The sequence below is a fragment of the Lepisosteus oculatus genome, chromosome 25 (assembly GCF_040954835.1).
Source record: "Lepisosteus oculatus isolate fLepOcu1 chromosome 25, fLepOcu1.hap2, whole genome shotgun sequence".
Taxonomy (NCBI): Eukaryota; Metazoa; Chordata; class Actinopteri; order Semionotiformes; family Lepisosteidae; genus Lepisosteus; species Lepisosteus oculatus.
The window spans coordinates 14,659,931-14,684,402 of NC_090720.1; the positions used below are offsets into that span (position 1 = coordinate 14,659,931).

Consider the following 24,472-nt stretch of genomic DNA (forward strand, 5'->3'; position numbering starts at 1 on the left):
AGTCATCTGTCAATTTTGTTCTCTTTATGCTGGAGAAATTTACTTAACAGACCAATAGGGACAATTCCTGTGGTATCTTTTGAATGCCAAATGATCTTATTTGTCATCAATAAAATCCCCCCCTTATGCCGTTCTATGACTTTATTTTTGTCACATCAGTCTCTTTTTTGCTCTTCTCCAAGATACAGCAAACTTTTTCCCTTCTTTTCTCTGGATAAGTTAGTCTCCTGTAAAATTCACATTCATTTAATTCATCGAACCTCAGTGATTAGAAACTGTACCAGAGCTGACCAGTAGAAGAAGGCTTTTAACTTTCATTCTTAACTCGGAATGAAGATGAGTTAGTCTCCTGTAAAATTCACATTAATTTAATTCATTGAACCTCAGTGATTAGAAACTGTCTGTACCAGAGCTGACCAGTAGAAGAAGGCTTTTAACTTTCATTCTTAACTCTTTCACTTGCTACCTTGTGGTCTTTGGACATATTTTCATGAAGGACCAATGTTTCCAAGTCATTTAAGTAACAGTTCCATTTAAATTTAAAGAATCTACCTGGCAATATCAAGCAATTTTGCTGACAGCTTGAAGGTGTGAAACAAGGTACCAGAACACAAGCTCAAACGCTGTCTTTGATTTCATCCAGACAAGTTAGACAGGAATGTTCCAAATTTGAGGTGGCAGGCAAAGCAGCCCCTTTTTTCTCCATCTTTTGATGTATTTTTACAAATCCATGCACATCTTTTGGGAACAAAGGAAAAATTATGTGTGGCAAACTTGAATCTGGAATAGAAGAGGAATGAAGGTACAGTGCACATTGCTGTGTTTTCGGTACTTTTTGTGGCTTAACTGCATGATATCTCTGACCTGTAAGTGGGTAATGTATACAAAGTAGACTTTGTTGGTGCTTTTTTGTCGTTCACAAGCATGTACAATGTGAGAAAATCATTTGGTTGTTGAATATGGTTGCATTGCTGTGTGTTTTTCAGAAGCAAGAAGTTCTCTTGTGCAGGCTACCAATGGCCAACATGATTCAGAGGGCTTGGGAGTCACAGATAGAGAGGGGCCTACATGCACTGTTATTTGTCAATTTGGATAATGAATAAAGTTCTTGTCTGTGACAGGTGAGTTGCCTTCAGATTGCTACACAGCCCATCTCCAAGTCTCAGGAGCTACAGTGACACTTGGTGGGAGAAAAAAAACATTTTCTTTCATCTGCTGAGCAGCTGTGTGGACAAGCAGTTCTTAGTGGAAAGGATGGGAGGTTGTGTGCTGTGGTATGATATTGTAACGCATACGGCCATCAGGGTGTGTGAGAGCCGGCTTACCAGAGCGGTGACGTCGCCGCCCTTCCCTGTGATAGCAGGACTACAGCTACTGGGCTGTAGAGAGATCTCTCTTTGGCTCACTGGGCTGGGTCCCTGCTGAGTGAAGTGGGAGTCCCAGGTTCAAGCCCCCGACGGTGCGGGGCCGACCTAATGCAGCAAGGGCACCCGCCGGAACCCCCGTTGCGTTACAATATTATGGTCTGTCAGGGATATAGGACATACATCCCCTTTTGAAGCCAATCTCTTCTTTGAGTTCGAAGCTGATCTTATGTGTGGGTGGGAAAATAGGATAGGTTTGCTGTGCAAACTCTCCTGTTGGTCAGAGCTGTTTAATGAAGGACAGCAGCCCTCAACTCAGGAATGCAAGAGCTAGCACTGGCTAATCACACTGCTTATCTGGAATTAACCAGATAATACCTCTTTATCATTAGGGCTCCCCTGACTTATATCCTCTCCTTTAGAATTAGAATTCTTTTTGTGAGCTGCTCAAGCTTAACTGCCTGTCATTTCTTCAGTCTTCAGGCGTGCTTCATCTATTTTAGGTCTCATATGTATTCAGAACATATTGCACTGGCCCCAGAATTGTATTTTAAGGGGTTGTGATTGTTTAAAATAGCTTTAAGTTGACTTTAAAGCACCTTACATTAGGTTAGGTTTAAAGAAAGTACTGTTGCATCATATGTTGAGCCTTTACAATTCATTTAAGGACAGACTGGAACCTATTGCACTGAATATAGTTATTGTCTGAGTGTTATCGGCTACATTTACTATATAGATTAATCATCACTCTGGTTTGTATGAGTAGTTTCAGACTACACATTTAATAGTTAATTATGGAAATAACTGAGTGAGTGTACAAAATTTGAGGAACTATTTTAATATAGCTGGACTTGATTTGATAGATTTATTTAAGATGGTTTAATTTATATATACAGTATAAAAGAAAACACCACAACATCTTTACTCTCATTCCAAAAATAAGTATAGCATTCCTGCAATATTCTGTGCAAGTAGTTTAAATATGAACACCTGCATTGGGCCATACATGACACTGTTCAGGTTTATGCTTCTTGTTTTGTCGCAGTTGTGCTATCTGTATCTGGCTCGATTGTTTTAATATAGCAAAGTCTCTTCATAATTTCTCATAATCTTGATAACCTTCTGCCAATGCAATCATTTTATCCCTGCAGTATTATATTAACTGCACTTTGTCTGTAACTTTCCGTAAAGATGTTTAAATGGATTGAATAGTTCTTGGTCACGTGCGGTCAATTACCATGTGTTTCAAGAGCCCAGCATTGATCAGGTTCTGTTGACTTTCATTCCATCCATTACGAGCTGCAAAGCCTAATGTGCAGACACTGTCAGTAAACACAGCTGATGTATTGTTTATGCTCAGCCTCTCTGGATATTGATTTCAGTAATGTGTTACATTGGTCTTTCTCAGTGCACATCACGTAAGAGAAAGATCATCACAGCACTCCCTTCTCATCTTATCTTCTCATACTGCAACTCCCAGCACTTCTTGGCACTGACCTGCCCCTTCGTAACTCCTGGCTATGCAGGGATTAGGGACTTCCAGGCCTGTTGTTCCTTCCAGCTGTGTCTGTTTGAAAACATTTGACTGCAGTTCGTGTGCACTTGCACAGTTTGGTCTGAAAGACCGGTGACTGGAGGTGATGATTATTCCATATGAGAGATGGAAGCCAACGTCAAGGTCATTCCCACCAGTGCCACTCCCCTTTCATCCTCCTCTCCCTCGTCCCGTCATTTGTTCTTACTTCTTGTCTGAATTTCCCTGTGCTAACATTGTAAAGCCGTCATCAGTGCACTAAGAGGAGGAGTAGAATGCCATCCCCACACCCCCTGACTGTATACTAGACTCCTGTGCCGTCTACTCTGCATAGCCCAGGAGGGTGTACCATCCCCACACCCCCCATTGACTGTGTGTGTGTTTGACACACGTGTAACTGGCTTCGTGCCAGCGAACCCCAGAACCTCTGATGGAGTATCATGTTGTAGTCCTGAGATATCTTTAAATACTCTTTTGAACTGACATGATGAAGGTAACATTTCTAATAAAACAGAAGGGTGTTTAAACCAAAACATTACTCTCCTGGATGACATCTGGGGAGCTGTGAGTGTTTCGCTTGAGAAATCATCGCTTATCTTATATGAGCATATTGTGACACTTTCACAGACTCTACTAATCAGAAGACAACAGTGAAGACAATAAGTAAGAACAGTACTTGGTGGTGTCATGCTGTCTGGATCATTCTACAAGTCTTTATAGACAGTTTAGAAACACATTTCATATTTTCATTTTTATGAATTTCAGTCCATCAAATGCAGTGTTGTTCTCCTCTCTAAAGCACAACTTAAGACAGAGATGAATAGACATACAGCCAAGGTCAGGGTAAAACAAATGATAAGACAGGAGGTAATCTTAGCGTTATAATTGCTAAAAGCACAGCTGTGCTTTTGTTAGATTAGACATTGATGTAAGGTGTTATAAAGCCCATTACAATATAACAATCACAAAAGAAAAGGCATGCAAGACATAACACAGTTATTGAACAGTACTGAAACTTGACAATAAAAGTGATTTGTAAGACAGAACTTAAAAGTGCTGATTCATTCATAAGATCTGATATGGACTGGTACTGTAGATCCTTCCACAGTCCACACAGTGTCCCAGGATCCTCATTGATCACAACCTTCTATTAGAACTGCAAGAAGGCTGGAGTCCGAAGAGAATGGTGGCTGTATATGGAGTTAGCAGTTCACTGATTTAATCTGTAGCCAACCTGGACCCAGAATGATTATGCCCCTAAAGGTGAGCGGCAGTGTTTTCAATTTCACTCTGAAAGTGAAAAATTAGTCAGTGTTGGGAAGCTAAAACAGGTGTTATATGTTTGTGTATTTAAATCCCTGTTTATATTTAGAGTTTTAGACATGGACATGGGTACATACTGTATATGCTTATAAAACACCAGCAAGTGCAGCATTACAATAATCAAGCCTGGACAAGAGATGGGTGGGAGAGACAGAGATTCAAGAAATGCAACAAAGATAAAAAAAATTACAGCATTGTAAACAAACTTCAAATACATGGCTAGGTCAAAGATGAAACTTAAGCCTCACCTGAGTACTTGAACTGACTCTAAGAATTAAAACTCAGTTAATTTCAACATGCAAAGTTTGTGGAACTGACAAGGAGAGCCAATCAGCATAACTTGGGTCTTGTCAGAGTTCAAATGTGAGGTTTTTCAAATCCATTTTTAACATCATCTGAACGTTGTGACAAGATCAATTTCAGTTTTCCTCAAACATGAATCTAAATGATACTGTATGAATAATCTGATCCAACGGTAACATACACATACTAAAGCAAATTCAATCAAGCACAAAGCCTTGCATGAAACCCTTGGGATCAATATAGATGAGATACAAGGTCCATTTTGAAAAATGATAAATCAGTAATGATCAGTAATCATTAAATCCAGTAATGTCAACATCCTTCTCGAATGTACAATGCTGAGAAAAAGTTTGAGAAACCTCATTATAATTATGGGAATAATGGGTGAATACTACCCTTTGCCCACTGTTTGCCAGGACAGGCCCCAGCTCCCCCGGGACCCCTTATTGGATAAAGTGACTTTATTGATTGGTCTTTACCTAAATTACCAATGGTGAATGAAATAGAAACAAAGTAATAATTAAAATGGTTAATAATAATAATTAAAAACTGAAAGTGTTTAAAATTGAAGGGCCAATTAGAATCAGGTAAAAAATGTGGTAATTGTAGGCAAGAACTGAGTTTGGGCAGCCCAGTTCTATAAAATAGTCAGAATCTTTGTGTTTGTTCTTCTCCATACAGGTTAGTGGAAACATGTCATGCCATGAACAAAAGACATTTTAGAAGACCTTAGAAAAAGTAATTGATGCCTATCAGTCTAGAGAGGATTATAAAGCCTAGATGTATGGGACTCTATTCTTCATCCGCTTTCCCACAGATAGTCTACAAATGGAAAATATTCAAGACCACACTGACTCCACCCAAGGCCATTCTGAAGAAAAACAGGAAGTCACAAAGAACCCCAGAGAACCATATAATTTTTTAAAGGCCTTTCTCAAGTGCTGCTAATGTCAGGGATCATGCCTCAACCATTGAGAAAAGATGTGAATGTTTTCAGTGAGAGGATAGTAAAGAAAATAAAATCCTCCTTAAAAAACATTGCAACCTGTCTCAAGTTTGCCAAAAGCAAATATAAGGAGTACGGTAGGTTTTAGTGATGCTTCCAGAGAGTTTCAGAGGAGAGACTGCTACATTAAATTATTACCCAATAAATTATTCTTGGGTAACATCACAAGATAATCAGACTCTATATTTGATCCAATTTAGACTGAAAACAAGGAAATACCTTAACCACATTGAAGAGCTTTTAATCTGTCACACTACTGTATATACACTAAATGAACAGTACTTTTCAACTCCTGATGGAGTGTTTTTGAATTGAATTGATACTCTTATGTTTACTTCCATTTAATGTCCCACCATAACTGGGAATGGGTCACTTCAAGCTGTAACACATTCAAATCATGCCATCTCTATGGCTACCTAATCATTACATCTTTCTTTACATTGCATATATTTTAGATAAAAATAAAATAATGATTTATCACATCCTATAAATGAGTCAGAGATCCAGATTTTTCAAACCCAAAGTCTGTTTTGTAACATTTATGGCCTATTTTAGCTTTTTATGTGTCAATAGATTTTTATTGTGACTCCCCACCCTCTTGTCTGTCATCCTGGGAAGGAGATGGACTTATTTGGGCTTAAGGTGTGGAGATCAGACTGTTGATGTCCTTTGTCTGCTGCAGACACAGGCCACGAAAAAGACTGTGCTCATGTCTTCGGTGAGTCTTCATCTTGCATTCCTCAGGCCCTGCAGAATCTGTCTGTCCTCATGCCACATGGCTAACTGGTATAATACTACTTCAGACCTGCCCCAGATTACAGCTTTCACAGACTCATCTCTCTATAATGTCTCCCCTTTAATAACAATACCGTTTTCTAGATCGCAGCTGGCTGGTTACCCTGAGCACAGTCGTATTTACAGCCTGAGTGGGGCCACAGTGCAGGGACAGAGGTTATAAATAGTGGCTCAGGGATGCATCAAAATAATGAATTGCAATGTTTCTGCAGCATGTGGCCTATTATATGTATGAGACATATACAGAATGCAAGTGAGTGCAGAGATTCCTGAATAGTAATTGTGCTCTACGCAAGGCCTATAGGCTTCTTAAGGATCAACAGGAGACTGCTCCAGTGGAAAAAACTAACACAATCCTGAGAGTTGCACAGAAATGGCAATTCTCAAACACCAGACACAAACTACACAACAGGTCTTGGTCCACAACAATATCAGTAAGGTTTCCCTGGTATGGAAGCAGTTAGGTACTGTGGTTAGAAATATAGAACAGAACAGACGCACCAGAGCAGCTACAGTACATTAGTGTCAAAGGCCCAGGTTGTCTAGAGAGAAAGAGGCCGTGATCTGAAAACAAGGCTCTGTGGGGGAGCAGTGACAAGGGGATTAGCTAAACTGGGCCGTAGCCTATGCCACTGCTTAAAGGAAAGCAGTTTTCTTTTTACTTTTAGTTTCAATTAGTTCTTCAAAATCAATTCAATCCTGAGCTTTTTTATTTGAAACTGAGTACACCAAAAGAGAAGGTAAAAAACAGAAAGAATGCAGAAACAACATAAAATATTCAGCCAAGGATTATGACTGTAGAACCATCTCCATAGTACATTTTGGACTAAACAAACTATACTGTGTGTACAGTAATTACATACTGTACAGTATATAGAGTAATGTATGTAAAAAGTAAACCTTCAAATCTTCTGTAGAAGCACCTACAGTATCCTGAAACCTGGTTCATTTTTCTTTTTATAATTATAAAAATACAAGGTTTGACTTTGTCAGTGCCTTGGAGGATTCTGAAATCTGCACTCAAGACCCACTGTAGTTTCTTCTTTTCAGGACTAAAGAGTATTAAGGCTCAGTTCTTTGACAATGGACAATCCTGGAGGTCCACAAATGTACCTGGTCACTCTTCTCTGAACCGGAGTGGAGCAGAAAAATCATTTTGCTATGCAAATTGCAGGTAGACCTTCCATGCTCTGTAGAGCTCATTTGTTATATCTCTGATTTCTGCTCCATTTGCTCCTGCTCTCACTCTAGTAGCACCACCCTACCCAAAGATCTGCTTCACTGGAGCTCAGTGCAGCTACCTGCTAGTGCTGAGAGAGTGATCTGAGAGGAGAAAGTGACTGATCTGCTCTGAGTTTCTTTCAAGTGTCTAATCGAATTTTATTCCATCTGTTTACAAGCTCTTTTCCTTATCTACTGTAGTACATACTTAGCCTACTAATTTTGCCTTAAGACTATAGAAAAGGTTGTGATCTCTTTTTTATTTTATTTAGCTTTATCCCAAACTAAGACAGTGCCAGGGAGTTCTTTATTTTTTTCATCTACCAGATTAATAAAAAGTCTTGTCAGGAACACTGTCACAATTTGAGACCATGTGCAACCCAAATAATGTGGAGTCCCCTATGGAACACCACAGGGTCCAGTAGGTGTTATTGATTTTTACAATCTCTTTCTCACCACCATTTTGCTATTTTGGTGTGGAAGGATGGGGATACAGACAAAGTTTGGACAAAGGGTTTCAAAGAAAAATACAGGCTTTGTAGGAGGTTGTGTAATGACCCGTAGTGTATATCTTAATGGAAGTGGAAATGTTATGGTTTAAAACAGCTTAATACATGCAATCATTGATGTGTTGGGTAAGACAACACCTTGGCCTTGACCAACCCCTGCTTTCTCTCTTTGGCTCTACACTGCCTGATGAAGATTGAAAGTGTTTGTGCACTTTCCTTCATCTCTTAATTCATGTACAGGGAGATCTTTTTTAGATATTTTGCATTTCTGTGTTTCTTTGGAAATAATTATAATACACTTTATTTTATATAGCCCCTTTAAAGGTGGCTTCTCAAAGTGCTTAACAGAATGACAACAACAATAAATAAAAAGAATACACAAGATAAAACACAGTTACAATACACAGAGGAGACTGTGAATGGTGGTACTAAGTAAAGTAGGAGCAGAGGGGTAAAGAATGGAACCAGTTAAATAAGAAGGTTTTGAGTCTGGATTTGAAGGAGTTTAGAGAAGGTGACTCTCTGAAATCCTTGGGGATAGAGTTCCAGAGCTTGGGGGCATAACAGGAGAAGGCCCCGTCACCCATAGAATGTAGACGGGTTTGGGGAACAGTTAGGAGACCAAAATGACCAATGAGTGAAGTTTGTGAGGTGGGGAGTAGGGCAATAATAGTTCAGACAGGTATTGAGGTACCAGGCCATGCAGAGTCTTGTTGGTGAGCATGAGGATTTTAAAGTCCCCACAGAATTTGACAAGATGCCAGTGCAAGGACTCCAGGATAGGAGTAATGCGATCACTTGCACTAGATCTGGTCAGGATTCTGACTGCCTAATTTTGGGCATACTGCAGTTTGTTCAATGTGGATTTAGAAATTCCCAGCGAGTAGAGCATTACAGTAGTCAATTTGGGAAAATACAAATGTGTTGATAAGCTTTTCAGCCACAGTTAGAAATAACATAGGACGTAGTCTAGCAATATTTCTGAGGTGAAAAAAATATGTTTTGACAATATGCTGCACAGGTGGGTCAAATGTTTAGCCAGAATCGAATATCACCCCAAGGTTTTTCAATTTAGACTGAAGCTCAAGTACAGAACCATCTATAGATAATGTTACAGGATTGGTCTTACGAAGTTGAAGGGGGGTGCCAATAAACATGACTTCAGTCTTGTCACAGTTAAAGATTAAGGAAATGTTGAGTCATCCAAGTTTTTATGTCAGAGATGCAATTAGATAGAATAGAGACAGCCACATCAGTGTCAGGTTTGGTGTGGATGTATATTTGAGTATCATCAGCATAGAAATGATAGCTGAGGCCATGTGATCTTAAAAGCTGACCAAGTGGAAACATGTTAATGCTGAAGAGCATGGGGCCCAGTATTGAGCCCTGTGGAACACCAGACTTAATAAGACCAATTTCACACCTATACCCATTAAGAGAGACAAAGTGAAAGCGATCAGTGAGGTAAGACTTGAACCATTTGAGAGCAGTGTAAGAAACTCCAAACACAGTCTCAAAATGAGAAAGTAAGATGTCATGGTCAACAGTGTCAAAAGCAGCGTTGAGATCAAGAAGTATAGAAAGAGAATCAGAATCAGAAGCTATTAGAAGATCGTTAGCGACTTTGATCATGGCAGTTTCTGTGCTATGAAGTTGACGGAAGCCAGATTGGAGGGGTTTGAAAAGGTTATTTGTCATGAGGTGGTTACAGTATGTAACTGGAATGTGACAGACGTTCTAGAATATTTGCAAGAAATGATACGTTGGAGAAAGGGCAACAATTGTTTAGATTGTGGAGAGCTATGTTAGGCTTTTTTGGCATGGGGGTAATTGGCATTATTCCAAAATCATGCACATTCTCCTACCTCCCTATGTGCTGGAGATAACTTTTTTAAAATACAATTTTCCGCTTACATTTGTAGCACGCATTCCTATAAAATGGCATAGAATTACATTGTAGCTCTTGTGTCCACTCAAGTATTAGCGAGCACTGTATCTTAGTACATAGGCTGTGTATTTGACACATAAACTCAATTTATTAAAATAGAAAACCCGTCCCAATTTTTCAGTGCACACAACAAATTTCCAGAATCATCTGGCGTACCACCTAGGGATACCACAGTTTGAAAACCACGACTCTAGAGGAAAACAGAACAAGATAAGGGGGATAGAACAGAATTTTAGGTGGGTAGCTGCGTCAGCATGCGTAGGCTGCAAAGGAACAAGTAATAGGTTTATTCCATGCTGAAAAGAGAAGACAGAAAACACAACATTTCAGCTGAGAAGCCTTCTTCAGGTGTTCTAGGATGTGTCCTTTGTTATGTTTAGGGATACAAGAAAACTGAGTAAGATCAAAACATCAGAGTAGAGAAAGGAAGTCTTTAGCCAGACTGGATGACCTTGAGTCAGTGTGTATATTAAAGTCCCCTAGAATAAGGATCCGTTTAAACTTAAAGCATAAACATGAGATTAAATGTGATTACTGTTTTTGTGTACTGTGAGTTTGACATTTGTGTGTTACAGAAGTAAGTGTACAGTAAATGCATCTTAGCTGTGTGTCTGGCTAGTTCGCTTCTAAAGTATAAAGGGTGTCCTGACAGCATAGCCCATAGTTTCTGTTTTCCTGAGCTCAGAGGCCCACCCACTCTCACAATCGCTCACCACTGTACTACTGGTGCCAACACATAGACAGTTCAGTGAGGCTATAATAAGTCTCATACATTTTTCAGTATGCTGATCCAAAAACCCCTATTCAGGGTGTATTTTTTATTTTTGATAGTGGTAGCATAGTATAATCTATTTTTTTGTAGAGAGGAGGCCAGCTCTTCAGACTTCCAATACTGAAGACAGTTGTGCTTGTACAGCTGAGAAACCTTGAAATACTTCATTTCAGATCACAAAAGGACACTGGGACAGGACACAGCTGGGAGGGGGTCATCTCTGTGCCTGGCCTGGAGGGAGAAACAGGTAGTGCACTTCATGATCTGATCTGTATTGCAGGATCATTAATGCCTCTCTGTGCCAGGTGGGGATGGAGTTCACTGCTAACTGATACTGTTTAAATGTTCTGTAGTATGCTGTGAATATTAGGGTGTGGCTTAGCATACACAGTGTTTGAGGACATTTGCTGTTACTCTTATCATTAGGTTTTTAAAGAATAATATAACCAAATCTGTAGTGAGAAAAGATGAGAAAGGCCTGTAGCCGTAAATGTTATTCTTAGCAGTGGACTGGTTTATTTGTTATTTTGTCCTCCTCTTAGTCTCTTAAGTCTACGTCTAAGTCTACCTGAGTCTGACTAAGGTAAAGAAAAAAAAATCAACAGCCATAGATATTAAAGAGGATTCTGTGTAGAATGACATAAGTTCTGGTGTCTATGTCTGTCCTCAAAACCTGAAGTTACAAGAGGATATTTCGTAACACGGGTAGTTGCCCTAAGTACAGAGGATGGAGAATAAGCTCGTGTCTGCCTGAGAATACACCCTGCAGGCCGGGAACAGGTCTGTAAGGACCTTTCATTGCTGTTACAGGAGGTTTGCTGGCTTACTTGCTCTGTAAGAACCTCACAACCTGATTGTATATAACCTCATTTAAACTTCACACACTTGATAGAAATTGGGCTTCTAATATTCCATCAGACAGTTTCTAATAAAGTTATTAAACCTATAATTTTCTACCTCTTTTTATAACACTGCATTACCATATAACCATTTATATATTTTTTGTTGACTTTAGAAATACATCAGTAATGGAAACACTCGGTTAGAAATTTACAAAACTCCCTTATGCTCAATTCCTCAATTGAGACATCAAACTGATTCACGGCTGGAAGTGACCTTACTGCTGCAGTTCCTGGGGAGGAGTATTAAATGTAATGATTTTCCCAAGTCCTTTGTTTATTCAAACCTTTTGTGATTGAAAGAGATTGGAAGCTTATATAGGCATCTTAAGTCAAATGTGTTTTGGGATGTGGTAAAGGAATGAGTTTAAGTTTTGCTGACATTATACCAATGCAGAGGATTATCATTCTCATTGTAAATGTGTGATTCAGCACTGACAGGCAAAGCTGTGGATGAAGGAGAAGAGACCCAAGCCGCAACAGACATAATCAAAACTGACATATTCTTACATAAACAAAATCCCTGTTCACTGTAAATAATGTAATTATTGTAATATCTTGCTAAGGAGTTTGTGTGTATATTTTGTGTTGTTGGCATTCTTTGACTTCTTCTTGGTTCATTTTAAAATAGCAGTAGTGAACCTGTAAAGAGCTGGACTTTAGCAAGTGGGAGGAACATTATGATTAAATCTGCATCTGTGTCCTGTGCTGATTGTTGAAAGAAAAATAGTTGGGAATATTAGTGGAAAGATAGCTGGAAGTTATTGGATGGTTAGTGGGTGTGAACAGTTGGCAATAGGTGAACTAGAAACTGGACTTTTTAAGCCAATTCAATAAACCGCTTATTGTTCATTATCACCATATTTGAAGTATGTGATGTTTTTTTAACCATCAATATCACAGTGTCCATTGTAAAACACATACTGTATAAATGCCTCACTCACTGCTCAGAGCTACAGTAGTTATGTCACGCTGATGATAATGAGAATGAAACAGCTGGCCTTGACTGCTGCCTTTGACTCTTTCATTAGAAGTTAAAATAGAAATTAGAAAACAGAAATTAGAAATCTGTTTAAATGGTTCTGCTTTTCTAATCATGTCATATGAAATGGCCAGATTTAATATTCACATTCCTATAACTCATAACCACTGATAGCTCTCAAAAGACACTTTAAAACTGCATGATATTCCTTGTAAGAAAGTAGTGTTTTAATGCCACTAACACTTAAGAGGTCAAACCATTTTTTCTTTTATTTGTGAAGGTAAATTAAAGTGCGGATCATTTGCAATTAAGTCATCAAAGGCATCCATAAACCAAAGTTAATGGCTTTTAACAGGAACTACTTAATCATGCACTGTTAGCATTGTTCCTTGAATGTTTGATGTTGGTGGTCAAAGTTGAATTGAAACAGGGTTTCATGACAGACACGTGCTAAAGAATTTCTTCTCCTCTCCTCTTGTACAGTTGAGCAGGTTTTATCCCAGGGACTGAGCTATTTTTCCCAGTTACAGCAGAGCCTGGCTGTGGGTACTCAATACGTATTGTTCCTTCACGTACTGCAAGGTGCCATTGTGAGGCTACAGCACGCTCTGTACAGAACTCTGTGACAAGCTTCTCATTCTAATGAGAGCTATATTCACCCCAAGATCACAGCACCCATCTCCCACATTTCTGTCAAATTAAGGCAGAGTCTTCAGCCCTGGAGATTGGCTCACATTTTACTGCTGTTGGGATTAATGATTTCCAAAGGTCAAGACTGGTGCTTGTTTGCACTTATTGCACATCTGTTTTCGCAGGGTAATGAGGGTCCCTGAAGAACTGCTGGTTTTCCTAGGATATGGGAAGAGAGGTGGAGGAGGAGGTTCTTTAGTTTGGGTGAGGCCAGGTTTTGGTGAAGGTGTGGGTGGAGTAATGATTACGCTTTAGTTAATTTGTCTTGAGCCCTGAACCCAGGAAGAGAGGCTTCTGTAGGGAGTGAAGAGGACATTGTTCCAGTGCTGTGCCATCCTACTAGGTTCTGAGCTTCTGAGACATTTGAAATATGTTAGTGTGAGGACCAGTGTGAGGATTCTGTCTGCTTCTGTTTTTTTAAGTCCATCATGATTTTCGGAGGTTGAATTGCAATGAAGTCAGGAATCTTGGAATAGTCAAGACCCAAGCTCCTCTTGTAAACATGCTGCTGTGATGGCTGGAGCTAAAGCAGAAGGCTGACTTTTCAGACCTCGGTCTTGTTGCAATTTCCATTATTTTCAAACCACTGTACCATTTTGTTTTCTCTGGACGTTTTCAAATTTTACTGTGTTACTGGGATTTTTACTGGGATCCACACCAAAATAATCTATAATGTCAAAGTGAAAACAAAGTTCTACAGATCCTCCTAATTAATTATAAATATAAAACAAATAACTGATTGCATAAGTATTTTCATCCTTGAGTCTATATTTGTTAGAGGCACCTTTGGCTGAAATTACAACAATCTTGGATAAGTCTCTACCAGTTTTGCACATCTGGACACTGCAATTATTGCCCATTACTTAAGATGGAAAGGGACCATTGTTGACCAACAGTTTACAATTTTGGCCACAGATTCTTGACTTGACTCTGTACTTTGGTCCATCCATTTTCCCTTCTATTTTCACAACTTATTCAGGCCCTGGCACAGTGAAGCTGTCAAGCCCTCTGCAGCCAGAGGGCGCTCCTACTCTGTCCTGTCCCTAGTTTTCCTGCTTTGCTGTCCTTCCGGTCTCCCTCTTTCCCTGGGCTATATATTTCTGGGTCCTGCACTTTGCCTTCGCTCAGCATTGACGTTCGGATGTCCTGAAACCTGCCTAGCACCAGGTCGCCCCACGTCCGCTACCTGAGGGCATAGGTTTCTATACGGCATTCTCTGAACAGCTGAGCTCAGGCCAACCCCTGTCTCGCCGCTACGCATAGGGTCTTTCCTCTCCTCTGCCATTCCACGGTTCGTCCTTTCTGACATCCGTGACAGAAGCGATCCTATAACATGATGCTGCCACCACCATGCTTCTCGGTAGGGATGATGTGCTTGCACCAAATGTTTGTTTAAGCTATTACAGATAATATATGCTATATACAGTACTGTATGAGAGTATTGTACCCTTTTGATCTAAGTTTATGTCTTTGTTCTTACAGTATGTTGTTATAACTGGGTGTATGGTGCAGAGAGTGCCAGAACTTGTGACATCTGGCATTTTAACCATTTTCTTTTGAAGTGGACATGTCTCACCATGATCCTGAGGAAATTTTGGTAAATATGACATAATCTAGAGTACTCTTTCAGTGTTCCTCTAAAACTGCGGCAGGCACTGACATTGGCAGTCTGTTGGTATTTTTAGAGGGCAGTAAGCTGAAGGACAAGTGTAAAATCTTTTCAATAGAAAGATTGACAGTGCATGGGGATGGGGCATTATGAAGAGTAAAAAATTGAATTCCTTTTATCTTTTTCAGAATTCTGACATCCAGTTGAACATTTTATCATATAACACCTGTTTTCATAACCACTTATAATTTTAAAAATAATTGTGTTCATATTGCACTGTGAATTGTTGGTGTGGACATAGTACAGCAAAGTAATGATTTAAAGAGCAGATCATAAATTATTACAAAAACAATTGTATTATTTTATTCATATGCATTATGCTACAAACAATTCAAAAAATTCAAAGCACAGTGTTTTAAAAATCTTAGAAATTACACAAAGCATCTCAGGGGTGTTCAGATTTCTAAGATCTTAACACAGGAAAGAACTGGAATGTCCAATGTATTGGGAGATATGCAGTGGTTGGTGAAAGATTAAATAATGATATGTTAAGAGAACATGTGATACATAGCATCATATTGCTCAATGTTATTGGTGAGCAGGCAAAAATATTCAGCATCTGGACCCTTTCTATTTTAATCATGTTTTGTAAAATACAGTTGTTATACAGAACACATTCAACATTTTATAGGGCTACTAAAATACTGAAATCCCTAACACACACTCCTCTCCCCCTATAATGAAAGGATGTCATGAATAATAAACAGAGATATCAATATTTGGTCATTACAATAGAAGACTTGCTGCTAGCTCTCCAGCCTAGCCTGTTGTCCGAGCAATCTGAGAGTCCAGTTACAAATATAAAAAAACAAATAAAAATGGCTATTTTATTCTAAAATAGCATTAGTCCATGATGTGATTTAAAAATCAGGGGAGTGTCAATGGTAGGGAAGTTCTTGTGAGTAGTTTTAAAGTCTAAGAAAAGTCCAAATTTGAGAGGAGAAACTGCTAGGTTTTGAGGGAATCTATAATGTCTAAACAGGATTATCCAATCCTGGTCCTTGCGGGCCCAAGTGTCTGCAGATTTTCAGGGTCTGTTTAAGGCAGAAGCACCTGATCTGATGCGTGAATTGGCTATATTGGTCTAATTAAGAAACTAACTTGCTGATCTAGGTTGTTAAGAGCTTAGTTGAAATGAAAACCTACAGATACACTCACCCCCATGGACCAGGATTGGACAGCTGTGGTCTAACGCATTAAGGCATTAATAGCATCAAGGAGGCTGACTTATCTCTTATCCCTATAAAACATATCTCTTTTTTAATGATTTGTTAATAAAACTGTTTTTGGTGACAGTGCTTAATTTCTTCTCAGTGGAATGGAGTAGTCTAGAGGCTATACTGTAGGCCTGGGTGTGGCGGCACTGTCAGTAGATGTACAGCCTTAGTTAAAGACATTAGACATGCACTTCACTGGGCATTAAGCTTGGCATGGAGAACAGTGATCCATATGGGCTGAGATCCCGTGTCTTCTCAACTGAAACCGAAAATCTCATCTGCCAGCGCAGTGAGAGAGCTTGTGCACAACAGAATTGCTACATTAGCCACACAGGACTGATGGGCAGGGGGAAGGGAGGAGAGAGGTAATGTTCTGAGTGTATTTTTTTGCTGATTGATGTTGGGTGATTAATGGACCTTCAAAGGCTGTCTGCACTGCCTTGCAATTCAACAGAGCCAGTGCTGACTCTTAGTGCTTCACGGGAGAGGAAATGTTATTGTTATTAGATTAGCAGATTATTGCTATTATTAATATGGCTTGAAGTGGGGACATTGAATGGAGGGGAGTATAAGTTGCTTAGGTTATGGATGCAACAGACAATATGAAATTAAATTGATCTGCAATGTAATTTCTGTAATTACTTAAATGCCAGATGTAGTGCTAAGACTTCTAGGGTGAGAGAAATGAAGTAAATTTAGCATAGCATTGTGTATTGTGCTAACTTTACAGCTTAGTTTTTGCAGTGAAGGGGTGTATGATGAAATATTGCTCCACTCATTCAACATCTAGAGGGATTGCAGTATTACAGAGCTATCTGTTTGCATTCTTTCTCAAGTCAGTCAAGCCTCTTGTTTGTCTTCTATTTCCTGTGTGGACTGAGTGACTGTAATGTGCCGCTCGTTGGTCTGCCTAATACCTTTCTGTCAAAGGCTGATTTGTGCACCCTGCTGTTTCACTATTGACAGCCAGCCCATTTACGGATCATGGTCCTCTGGTCTGTCTGGGTCATTTGCAGTTGATTAGGAGATCTTGTTAACATGAGAGATTCTTAGGTTCATAGTAGTATTCCAGGTGAAAAATACTGTATATAAATTTCTTCTGTGATCTACATGTTTTCTTTTATTTTTTGCACAATTGGTCCTTGGCTTTAAGAAATACACTCAGGCTATATTAACAGTTCCTCTTTATCTTTATTCTAACATTACTGAGCTATGCTATTTGAAAAACAGCTAATTTCTTCAAGGCAGTATTTCTTACAGTATTTCTGCCTGTAAATATTGTGGGATGTAGCAGGTGTTTCTAAAAGGGAGGCTTTATCGGAATTCCTCAGGTCAGGACAGGGCCCTTTATCCAAGCTCAGTGAGGTTTACCAGAGTGACGGGGCTTTCAGCCTTAGTCATGGAAACCCACAGACCTGCAAGGTTTACAGTTTACAATCCTCAGTGAAAACTTACACTAACAAAGGAAATAAGCAAAGCCATAAGGTCTCTTATTGATCAACTAGAATATCAGTACCAGAGATTCTCAATCTGAAATTCAGTCAGGATGTCTGCATCTAGGTTTTAGATCCAGAATTATCATACACATGACCTGTCTCCTATTTACTGACTCCCCCAGATAAACCCCCTGTGAATTGTTTGTTCCAAAGGAACAGGTAAAGGTTTATTCCATGCTGAAAGGAAAAAAAGAGAGACAATGTCTTGGCTATGGAGCATTCTTCAAGAAGTGACACCTGAAAAACAGAGAGGTGTGAGTGGGGGAGGATTTAAGAGGAGGAGTTTAGAAGTTTTATGGCTGTGAGGTAGAAGCTTTCTTTGGACCTACATGTCTGGTTTTTATACTCCTAAATCTTCTGCCAGAAGGTAGAGGAGAGAAAGGTGCCCTGGGTGGAACATTCCCAGGTTGGGTTTGGTCTTTGATTCTATTATTTGCCTTTCTGAGGCAGCGTGTGATGAAGATGGTCTAAATGGCAGGGAGTTCTATACCAGTGATGGCCTCAGCTGTCTCCACCACCTTCCGTAGTTTTTTACATTTAGCAGCTAAGTTATGCCCTTTCTTATTTCGTGTGGGGGTTGAAGTTCTTACTGGAATAACCAAGAGCTTGAGCCTATTCATGTATCATAGTGAGGAGCAGAATCTCAGGGCTGTTCAATGTGCCTTTTGTGAAAGAATTTGAAACTCACTCAATTTAAAGTGGAAAAGCTTCATGTCAGAAAAACACAACAGCACTGGATAAGGGAAGATTGTACTTAATCCTTGTGTATGGAGGTGTTTGTTTATGTACTGTGCACAAACAAAGACTGGATTTTTAAAGCTCTTTGTGTTGCTCCTGCCCCTTTACAATCTCCTAATACAGACAGAAGTGAAAGGAATGGCACATCAGAAAGGCTTCACCATGTGACTGACCTGTTTCTAACACAAAGAGAGCACTGCTGCTGTGAAGCTCAGATTCACAACATGCACTGCAGTTGTATTTGTCATATCTGGACATCCAAGTTTGAGATGTTATTTTTAGCTCTTCTTTGACACAACTTGGATATGTGTTTGTAGTGACACCAATGAGGGGGATGTTCATTTGAATGTGAGACAAATAAGAGTTCACAGGGATGCAGTCTGTTGTGTATGTAGGTTGTTTTAATTCTTCTGAGTCTTCTTTGGTCCTGCTTGTGAAAAAACTGAAGTCTTCCACATCTATAGCTGAGACTTCCAAGAACACAATGACAAGACTAAGCTAAACATTGTGAACCTTGTTCTTGAGCAGTAACTTTATGTAAAAAAAAACCCTGTGAAACAGGTTACTGAAAAATAGATTACTTTTTCAACTCTGATACTCAGACTGCAGTACATACTGTACCACTGTTACACTATATCTCAATCACAGAAACAGAAAGGATTTTAAGACCAGCACTTCATTGTCACAGTCATATTTTTTTTTCCTTCATTTGAATCAACATTATTCACTTATTGATTTGAATAAATTGTTTAGTGTGCAAAGGTGTTGAACAGTGTATCTGTTGATAATAGGGGATAGTGTGGGACAGTGTAGCTGTACATCAGAGGAGACAGTGTGGGACAGTGTTGCTGTGCAGTAGAGGGGACAGTGTCTTTAGCAGAACCAGGGCACAGTGCTCTCCCTATCACCCTGAAGATATGCAGTTCTTCTCTGGTGACCGTGCTGGCTCCCATCTCCTCACCAGTGGTAACACTGGAAATGCCTGTGTCCAGTGTTGTTTTGAGTGTTTTATTAATGGTTTTATGCATGGGAAGCCACAAAATTAACTCTGAGGGATCAGTTATGGTCGTTCTATTAACATTCTGCATTTCATTAGGTTGATTTTACACTTTTTTGACTTTCTTATAATGTCGGATAAGTGCATTTAAACAGTTTACTTCTGGAGAGCAAACATTTACTACAGTGTGCAGTACTGTCAACAGATTGACACAGTGGGCTGGAAAGGGCTTCTGGTGTTAAAATGTACCTTTCCTGAGAAAAAGCAACAATACGCCTTTTTTCTGTAATGATTTGAAAATGTTAGTGACATCTAGGATATTTGCTCTTGTTCTCCAGAGTGAAAGAGAAAAGCTGTCTTTCCAAAGTGTTGAATCTTAGAAACTTACTGCCATTTAAAATGCATTTGCAATTTCACTTAGGCAAGCTAAGGTCTCCCTTGTTCAGTCAGTCATTGTCATTTACAATGACAGGCTGCCTGTGTGCTGATCTGAGGAATGAACAGTGCAGCTGTCTGTATGGTAGGTGGGCTTCTGGGCATCCATATCCCAATGCTGAGCCAGGAATAGTGGGAGCGCCAGGCTTAAATATTAACAGATAAAACAGGGGGCAGGTGCACGTAATAAACTAAAATATGAAAGGGTCGGAGTACCCTTAAGAGGAGGGATGACGATCATGACAGCAGGTCTCTCTAATCAGAGCTGGTCAGTGGATCCCAGACTGCTCTCAAAGAGGCAAAGCATCTTCAAGTTTCCCTTCCAGATCTGACTGGGCTGATAGGAGGGAACAGTGATGACAATAGAGTTAGTGCAGTGGTCAGGGGTGGTGTGTTGTATTGTGCTGTCTAAAAGGCAAAGGGCCCCCATTCTCATGCCCTAAATAATTGTGAAATCTGTCCAATCTGTTCCACTCCAGCACTTCAGTATGAAAAATGTATTTGCCCGTCTATAGGGTGACTATTAGTTAAGGCTGTTATGTAATTAAGAAGCTGGTTGTATAAAACCCTATGAGGGAATTTATGGTCTTGTTCAGTAGTCGGCTGCCATAGCTGGGAAGTACAGTATGTGTGAGTTGTGTGTCCCTGTTCCCTGACCTCTACTGTTACCAGGAGATACTGGGTCGGGACTGGCGGGGGGGATCAGGAACAGAAAGTTAAAACCATAACAGAGCCAGACGCAGCAGGACCCGGGCTCTCACGAAACGGAATTCAGTGAAGAGCCTCGAATGACGTCTGCGTCTGGCTTTTAAGGGGGAATTAAAGAGGGGGTGGAATAAGGAACAGGTGCGGGTAATGGGGCAGAACAAGGAAGGGCTGGAGCGCCCTTAAGAGGAGGAGTAGCGATCGTGACAACTGTCTCTTTTACATAATTACACCTTTGCTATTGTGTTCCATTTTGTGAAACTAAAAATAATATACAGAGCCAAGTTTTCAGACACAGGTCTCAGTTTTCTGGTCGAACTGCATCCCCATCCTCACCCTTGGTCACGAGCTTTGGGTAGTGACTGAAAGAATGAGATTGTGGATATCAGTGACAGAAATTAGGTTTCTCCTTAGGCCTCCTTACTCTCCATACCAGGGTGAGGAATTCAGCAATGTGTAAGGACTCTGGAATAGAGTCACTGCTCCTGTAGATTGAGAAGAGCCAGTTAACGCAGCTCAGGCATGTGGTGAGGATGCCCCTTGGGTGCCTCCTGCTGAAAGGATACCGGCCATGGCTCTCTGGGCAGAGACCCTGGGGCAGACCAAGGATGCGCTGGAGGGATTACATCTCTCAGCTGGCCCGGGAGCACCTGGGAATCCCCCAGAAGGAGCTGGAGACAGCTGCTGGAGAAAGGGAAGCCCAGTCTGCACTGCTCAGCCATTTACTTCTGTGACCCTCACCAGGAGTAAGCGATTAGAAAAAAGATTATTACCTACATATTTTTAACCTTAACAGTTTATGTAAATCCTGAATTTCACACTCAGACCATAAGGCTAAGATGAATTATAACAAATGTCAGTAAAAACTAAGGAGAAAAACTGAAATGCGTTGATTGTGTAAGTGTTTAAACCTTTGATCTCTGTATACAGCAGCCATATCACCCTGCAACTCACAACTGGCAACCCACTGAAGCTAAGCAGGTGTGAGCCTGGTCAGTACCTGGATGGGAGACCTCCTGGGAAAAACTAAGGTTGCTGCTGGAAGAGGTGTTAGTGGGGCCAGCAGGGGGCGCTCACCCTGTGGTCCATGTGGGTCCTAATGCCCCAGTATAGTGACGGGGACACTATACTGTAAACAGGCGCCGTCCTTCGGATGAGACGTAAAACCGAGGTCCTGACTCTCTGTGGTCATTAAAAATCCCAGGGCGCTTCTCGAAAAGAGTAGGGGTGTAACCCTGGTGTCCTGGCCAAATTTCCAATTGGCCCTTACTAATCATGGCCTCCTAATAATCCCCCTCTATGAATTGGCTACATTACTCTGCTCTCCTTCCCACTGATAGCTGATGTGTGGTGAGCGTTCTGGCGCACTATGGCTGCCGTCGCATCATCCAGGTGGATGCTGCACATTGGTGGTGGTGGAGGGGAGTCCCCATTACCTGTAAAGCGCTTTGAGTTGAGTGTCCAGAAAAGCGCTATATAAGTGTAAGCAATTATTATTATTATTAATTACAGTAGGTTCACAGCAATTACAGCTGTGGGTCTTTCGGGCAAGTCTTGGTACACTTGGTACAATTTTTACCCATTCATCTTGCTAATTGGGTGGCTTTTTCAAAAGTTTTAAATCTACAAAATTTGAGAACTGTGAAAAGGTTATAATACTTTTGCAAATAACTGTATGTAGTTTTGTGATTTTAATATAGAAATTATAGAAATGGCAATAGTGTTCTTTTGTAGAAGAAATATTGATTTTAACATTGTCAATACTATGTTTATAGTTTCTCATCCATACTATTTTCAGGTAGCTTAGGGCTCCTTTTTTCACGCTATACACTGAGTGCAATTCAATAAAAGTATAAACTATGAATATATTAAAAAATATCTCTATATTAAAAAACTATTTAAAACTTTTGTAAACTATGAACTCCTGTTTATGCTTCCTGTAAACTAAACAAAGTCAATTCTTTTGGTGAAATACCAACCAATGCAAAGCAACGTGCTTCACAGCTGTCATAAGGTTTTCCTTCATTCGATTCCAAATTTAAACTTTAAAACACGTTTTAATGTGATATTCTGGCACACATGTTATGTGGATCCAAATTTAAATTAGTTCTGCAACACTGCAGTGTGAAAACAGTAATTCTGTTCCAGATATGTAATGTCCACAGATGCAGACTGAATGCCTGGGAAGATACAATGTATTACCACCCAGAACCAGTCCTGTGCTTGCCTTCATCTGACAGTGGGCAGCCTTAAGCTGGAAAAATAGGCTCAAGCTTGCCCAGATGAAGATGAATGGAACACTAGTTTCAAAAAAGGAAAACAATAAGTATTATAGTGAGATAAAGAGAGTCAATGTATTTACAAATAATTTATTGGATAGGAATAGTAATTAAAAGCCATAAAAACAGAATGAAAACACTAGAATGAAATGATTTGAAAGATTGATAGGTGATGTGCACAGTACAAGCACACATGGCATTATGGTGTAATGATCCCCAAAGTATGTGATATGATGTAAGCCTGATCCTGCCAGAAATGGCACAGCACTTAAAACTGACCAGGAGTGTGAGAGCACAGCTATTCAGTTAAAAATATCCAATAATGTGTTTGCCACAAGTTTTGTGACACAGTGACTATAGAGCTTGGAGGGTATTGTCCAAGCCTTGTTGTCTAGGGTGACAACAAAAAGGTTTCTGAAAAAGAAAGAACAGAATTACGACAGGGTTTTTTTTGTGCTGTACGTTTTATTTCCTTGGTTAATATAGGATCCAGCACGCAGGATACTGTTTAAATTGCATAAAGAGGGCAACATTATAGTTTTTCCACCTGACTTCCAAATCCATGTCATTACGTGAGCATTTGTGAGGCCCTGAATAATGTGCCAGGCCAGGATATGATAGATACTGCTGTGTTCTGCTTTCGTGTGTGCTTGGTGTTTTGTTGTCTGTGTATTGAACCTGCTGTATTATACATTTTTGCTTTCTGCTCAGGAGATTCCAGTCTATTCAGTTCTCATTATGTCACTGTTCCGACTCTGTATTGGCAAAGCCAGAGCCCTGTGCTGGATCCTTTATTACAATTTCAATGTATCAGAACACCTGACAGCCTCATTAGGCACCACTTGCATGGCAGAGATGTGAAACTCATGGCATTCAGCTCCCCCATCTACACGTGAATCTTTTACTAAGTGTCTGCTGAGAGCAACAATTAAACGTCTGAATTGTTTCTTAAATTCAGACCTCTCTTTTCCTACAATGTTTCTCTTTCCAGAGCTCATTAGTCTTCACTAGTCCATCATGTTGCATAAACCATTTTAAACTTGTAACCAAATGAGCCAGATAGCCTGAATATTGTCCTCTCCTTCATAAATTGTCTTACATTCTAACATAGTGGGTATCCTGTCACCAGCTATAATAGTGTCCAGGACCCACACAGCACTTGTAATGTGGGGACACACTCAGTGATATAACAAAGGAGGCTCTACAGTTGTGTTGTCACGTTCTCAGCGTGGAGCTGCAAGACTCTGCTCGTTCCTTTTGTAGCTCCCCGCTCTGGCATTCTGAAACTTCAGAAGCTTTGATTTCTCTGTCAGATCGCAAGACTCCCAAACCCTGAAACAAGGGAAATGTTTTCTTCCTAACCTGGTGTTCACTTCAAGGGAGACCAGACTGTTTGAAAACTGTTTATTTCAATTCAAAGAGAAGCTCAGGAGAGATCCATACCTGCAGCAGAGCATGAAGAGTTCCCCTTCCCAAAGATAACATGTTTCCTTCTTATAGCTTTTGACACCTGTGCACTTTTAGTTGGGGTTTTTACTTTAACATTTGTGCACTTATCCCACAATATTCTGCCTGTTTTGAGCTTGTCCT

General features: G+C 40.0%; 1 protein-coding gene across 7 annotated transcripts in view; it reads left to right on the forward strand.

The window, feature by feature from the left end:
- The window catches only part of LOC102682811 (kazrin), a 618,046-nt gene that overhangs the window by 349,135 nt on the left and 244,439 nt on the right, over positions 1-24,472 (forward strand). The window contains exon 1 of one of the 7 annotated variants that reach the window (XM_069184018.1): positions 10,973-11,022. The exons of the other annotated variants lie outside the window; for them this stretch is intronic. The gene's annotated coding sequence lies outside the window, so the exon portion shown is untranslated. Of the gene's footprint in view, positions 1-10,972; positions 11,023-24,472 lie in introns of those variants that run through there. 7 annotated transcript variants of the gene reach the window in all.